We start from the raw sequence: 5,623 nt of genomic DNA on the forward strand, positions 1-5,623 counted from the left end.
TACCGGTTGCATTATCTTATTATCAACCTTTTTTCTACTTCTCAAGGTAATGATGACCTTAGCTTGTTCATGATGTAGCTCACTTGGATTTGAGTCTCCAATAAAATGTGTGTTTCTAGGGTTTGGCACAGGTTGAGAAGGAATGGTGCCTTTTCCCCTAGCATTTAGTTGAGTCTCAATCCTAGCCACAGCTATCTTTAATTCCTGATTTGATTAGATTAGAGACTAATTCATTTGAGCTTAAGAGTTCATGAATGCGGTCAATGCATTCTTCACAGATGATCGATTTGGTAGGGTCACATATGGTGCATTGTTAGGTACCTCAAAGAAGTTTTTTTGTGGAGGCATTTGAGGTGCATTGGGCACATTAATTTGTGGTCCATTCCTCCAACTAAGATTAAGATGGTTACGCCAATTTGGATTATACGTGTTTCCTATTGGTTGCATAACTGACCTTTAGTAGTTATTTATAGCATTTGCTTGATCATACTCATGCGTGATATTTTGTACAACTGAGATTATTGGACAATCCTTTGTGTCATGGTCTGTACCACCATAAATGCTACAAAAATTACCTAAGGAAGTGTTTGCTTTAACCATATCAACCTTCCTAATTTCCAAGGCTTCGACCTTTCTAACCAATGCAGCGAATTTTGCATTAAGGTCGTCTTCCTCTCTTAGGACATACATCCCCACTTTCTCTCTAGGAATGGGTTTAGTTTGGTCTGATTTAGCAGAGACATCCCATGACTACATATTTTCTGCTAACATATCTAGAAAATCTCAAGCCTCATTATGATCTTTGTCAAGAAAGGTTCCACCACACATCATCTCTATGAACTGATGGGTATCCATGGTGAGCCCCTTTCGGAAAGCATCAATCACATGTCATGGCTCATAACCATGATGTGGACAAGTAATTAGAATGTCTTTGAAGCGCTCCCAAGCTTGAAAAAATAGTTCATTCCCCCTTTGGGAGAATAACATGATTTCTTGTTTTAGTGCATTTGTTTTTTACTAGGGAAAGAACTTTTTCAAAAACTCTCTACTTAAGGCTTGCATGAAGTGACGGTATTAGGTCTTAGAGAGTTGAGCTATGCTTTGGCCCGATCCTTTAGAGAAAATGAGAATAACCTAAGCTTAAGTACATCTCTATTGTCATTATTTACTCGTAATGTTGCAATTACTTCCTCAAAATCCTTGAGATGCAAGTAGGAGCTTTCAGAATCTAAGCCATGAAATTTAGGAATTAATTGAATCACATCTAGTTTAAAATCAATGTTCCCTGTGTGAGCAAGGAACACTATGCAAGATGGTAAAGTTGACCTCTCAGGGTGTAAATGTTCACGTAAAGTCCGTGATTGGTTTAACACATTCCTATGAACTTCATTTTCATCCTCAAGAGAAGGATTAGGTTGATTTTCTCTATTTTGATTTATAGTTGGATCTAGCGATTTGGATTTGGATTATCAATCGGGTGTCATGAAATCCAAGTGATGTTGAGTGCCTCTTCTAAGTGAATGATTAAGGCCTGGAACTAGTCCCCCTTCGAGGAGAGTCGATTGTTTTGATCCCTACTCCAACGAGACATAAACCATCCACACCACACAACAAATACCACTAATTCAAATAGCAAGTATGATACTTAAAATAAAAATAAAAACTTAAATCAACAACCTTGGTAGGGCCGACCATGACGGTTCGATCCACAAAGCAAAATAAATCAACAACCCATGTGGCGGGTCGACCATGAGGGTTCAATCCACAAAGTAAGATAAATCAACAACCGGTGGTAGGGCCGACCATGAGGGTTCGATCCACAAAGCAAGATAAATCAACAACCCAGGTGGAGGGCCGACCATGAGGGTTCGATCCACAAAAAAAAAAAAGTAAAAGTAATAGGGAGAAATTAAACTATGCTAATCTGGAAAATAGATTCGGCGGATAATCTTTGTAATCAAACAGCAATTGTAGGATAACCATAACACTTGGGTGATAAAATCCCAAGCGAGGCAACCTTATGTCATAGTTAGTGCTTGAAAGACCCAATGGATTTATTTTCAAAAGGAAAAAAAAAAACTACAGAAAATCTGAAGGGTTTAGAAGAGAACTTACCTTAGAAGAAAACTTACCTTAGCTATCTTGCATGGATCTGATCTATCTGTCTCCCCGGCAATGGCGCCAAAACTTAATTGCTTGCCTCCAAGTGCAAAGGTTCGTGAGCAGTATCCCGTGAATATAGGATCAATCCCACAGGGAGATGAATTGTGAGAAGAAAAAAATCAAATGCAAAACAAACTAAGTAATAAAAATTAATCTGATGATTTGATTTTGGAATTTTTGAATGGATGTAATTCAACTAAATAAAATAATACTCAAGCTTCAAAGTTCCACACACAGGTTAATGTTCCAAAATCATGATGACTTGGATAACACAACTAGGATCTAAGCACTATGGTCAACCTAATCGGAAAATAAAACAATTTAAATATTTTAATAAATAATATAAAAGATTAGAAAATGATGGATTTGCACCATTGACATATATTCTCAAGCGCCAGTGATTTTAAGTATTCAATATCTATAGGATAATGAATATTAAAGAAATATAACAGGTTGAGAACATCTCCTATCCAGGAAATCTAATTGATCTAGGGTAAGCCTATCCATCAATGTGGATCACATATGATGGAAACATATGGATCTCACAAGAGGATAAAAAAATAAAACTTAAATAATAGATAACATGCATACACCATTCTTCTCATCATTAAAACAATCAATCACCATAATCTTAAAGAAATATTAAACCCACGTGCTTCCCTTCTAGCTTGGGCTACAGGGAACTTAGAAAAACATAATTAAATTGCGAAAATAAAAAGCAATAAGAAATAAAGAAGAAATGCAAATAGAAAAGATCTAAAAATACAACTTACAAAGCTTTAATACAATTAAAAACTCTTTAAAAACCCTAAATTTTGCTTTGGGATGCGTTGAATGATGTTTAGGAATGCCTTAGGAAGCCCTATTTATAAGTAGGGAACTCCAATTTTCGTATAAAGTTGAAAAACCCTAAAAACCGTCTAAAATATATGTATTTTTTCAAATAGACTTCTCGCTGCATAGTTCGTTTAAAACAGACTTCCTGCTGCGTAGTTTCTCAAAATAAACTTCACAACTTCAGAATGCACTCTTTCAGGACGATTTCAGGATTCTTCACTTCAAATTTTTGATTATCTTCATTCCTCACTTGGTTTTCTTGGATCTTTAACATGTGAATTTTTCAATCTTGGTCTCCTAAGATCTATCCCTTGCCTTGGTGATTTTTGAGCATCAAATTCTTACTTTTTAGCACCATTTTTCAATCCAAGCTCTTAAATTCACCTTGCAACACATACATGAGTAAAATAAAATATTAAGATGATTTATGTTCATAAAACCAAGATATAAATGGGAAAAATTATGCAATATTTGAGTCTCAACACTTCATCCGTGTGATTTTACAGATATGCTTCAACCACAATGTACCCCACTATTTGGTCAGTTTAGATAGCTGCATTTGAGTGCCATTAAGTGTAGTAAGCTCTAAATGCCTATAGACCACTCTCAACCAGAGTCCAAGCAGCTTATTTCTTTCTTCTTCTTCTTCTTCTTTTTTTCTTTCAAGGCGGTTAAAAAATCAGTATATGGGTAAAGAAAATAATATCTCTTGATTTGAGTTTTTTTTTTTTCTCTCTTTGATTTGCAAAGAGAGAGAAAGAGGAGGAAGCAAAAGAGAAGAAAAAAGAAGAAAGTAAAATGAAAAGACATAACTCAGCCAGGATTTAGGATTCATAGAAGAACTTGGAAAACTCGCCCAATTCATAACAATTTTGACTCATATGCGCATAAAAACCGAGTCAACTCACTACATTGGCCAACTAAAATTCAGGTTGAACTTTTGGACTCAGACCAAACCTGTGGGTCTAAATTGACCCAGGCCCACTGGTTGTCGGGTCAGGTACAATGACCCATTGAGTCGACTTGATTCATTTACAATGACCCATTGAGTCGACTTGACTCATTTGCACCCATAGCCGACTACATGGACTAATTCAAACAAAAAATAATGATTGCCCATAACATGCAAAGCACAACAACACTTCAACATGATTGCATGTACGACTTGGCACAGGGTCCATCAAGCGTACTTTAAAATGGAAATTTTCAAAAATGAAAAGTGCCACCCGTTGTGCATTAGCACTTGGGGCGTATGTACCACAACCAAACATCCAACATATACAGTAACAGAAACAAACAAGAATCACTCATTTATTAGAACAAGAGAGGCTTCTAATAGTAAATAAAAAAAAATATTATATTATTTTTAGGTTTTAAAGCAGAAGAGAATGAATTGTTTTTGTTTTTCTTAGATTCCATCTCTTATAATATTTTAACAAAGGCAAGGACAAATTGAACTTTTGAGCTATAACCATTGAGAAATGATAATTTCTCCAACTTCACAAGTAGCAATGTCCCAGCTTTAAATCAACAAGTGAAACAATAGGGCTGATGCCAACGCATCAGCAGCTCCATCAGATGATACTGACTCTTCAATATCTGCCATTTTTTCACAAGAGAAAGGTTTCAAGTCCAACCCATTATTGGACTATGAGTTAGGGTCCACACGCACCAAATAACTTCCAAATCATATTTGCGCAACATCCAACCTTTCCACTACGTTTGCCCCACCATGAAGATCACCTTGTGCAAAAATCAGCCCCATCCACTTAAAGCAACCCATGTGGGCCGATTAGACAAATGTTCCAAACTAATGATTGGACATTTTTTTTCTTAATCGTTTTTTGACCGTCCATTTGATACTGTTGATCGGATACTTGGGGATCATCCGATCAGTGTGACCTCTACCGCATGGTCTGTGGTATGAAAATTTCAGCCGCCCAAATTACTGTTGATTCAATAAGATAGATCATACAAAATCATAACAGCTAAGCTCACCAGTCTCTTTTTTTCCTGCAAATGGATCACAACACAGTCACACAGGTGGGCCGGCTTGTGGAAGATCAACCAGTGCAAAAGGCAAACAGATCCACAAATCAAGTGGGCCACTTGTGATCAAACCTTAACTAATCTCTGCTTACCACAACATGTGCAGCTATACAACTGGTGAAATCCAGACTGTTCATCTGGTGAGAACAAGGTTTAAGGTATTGTACAGTTATTGCCCATTAACAATACAGCCGACCCAAGACAGCCCAATACAGATCCGTATTAGTTGTGAACAATACAACACCCAATATACTGATTTAAAACATTAGGTGGGGCCCTATTCCAGTGGTCCACAATATAACAATGATCCTAGCCTTCTCTGGCTAATAGAAATTCCCACTTTAAACATCTGCCAATAAGTAACTTCTCTTCCCATTTCCAGTCCATCTAAAAGCCACAGCTTGTGGTTGTACCATCCCAAAACATCTGGCTTGGCTTACCAATCAGATAACGGCCACATGCACAGCACTCAGCGCCGGCAAGCCAAAGTTGGTACAACATGATGAATGACAATCAGCCTCTCACAGCCAGCACTCCAACGCATATATCCGCACTAAATCTACAAGGGCCCGGA

General features: G+C 37.1%; 1 non-coding gene across 1 annotated transcript; it reads left to right on the forward strand.

Moving 5' to 3' along the window:
• Positions 1 to 898: 898 nt before the first annotated feature.
• Positions 899 to 1,005, forward strand: LOC131228425 (small nucleolar RNA R71). The gene has a single exon (XR_009162928.1). It is a non-coding gene; the product is annotated as a small nucleolar RNA R71 (small nucleolar RNA).
• Positions 1,006 to 5,623: the final 4,618 nt, after the last annotated feature.

Source organism: Magnolia sinica, chromosome 15 (assembly GCF_029962835.1).
Source record: "Magnolia sinica isolate HGM2019 chromosome 15, MsV1, whole genome shotgun sequence".
Taxonomy (NCBI): domain Eukaryota; kingdom Viridiplantae; phylum Streptophyta; class Magnoliopsida; order Magnoliales; family Magnoliaceae; genus Magnolia; species Magnolia sinica.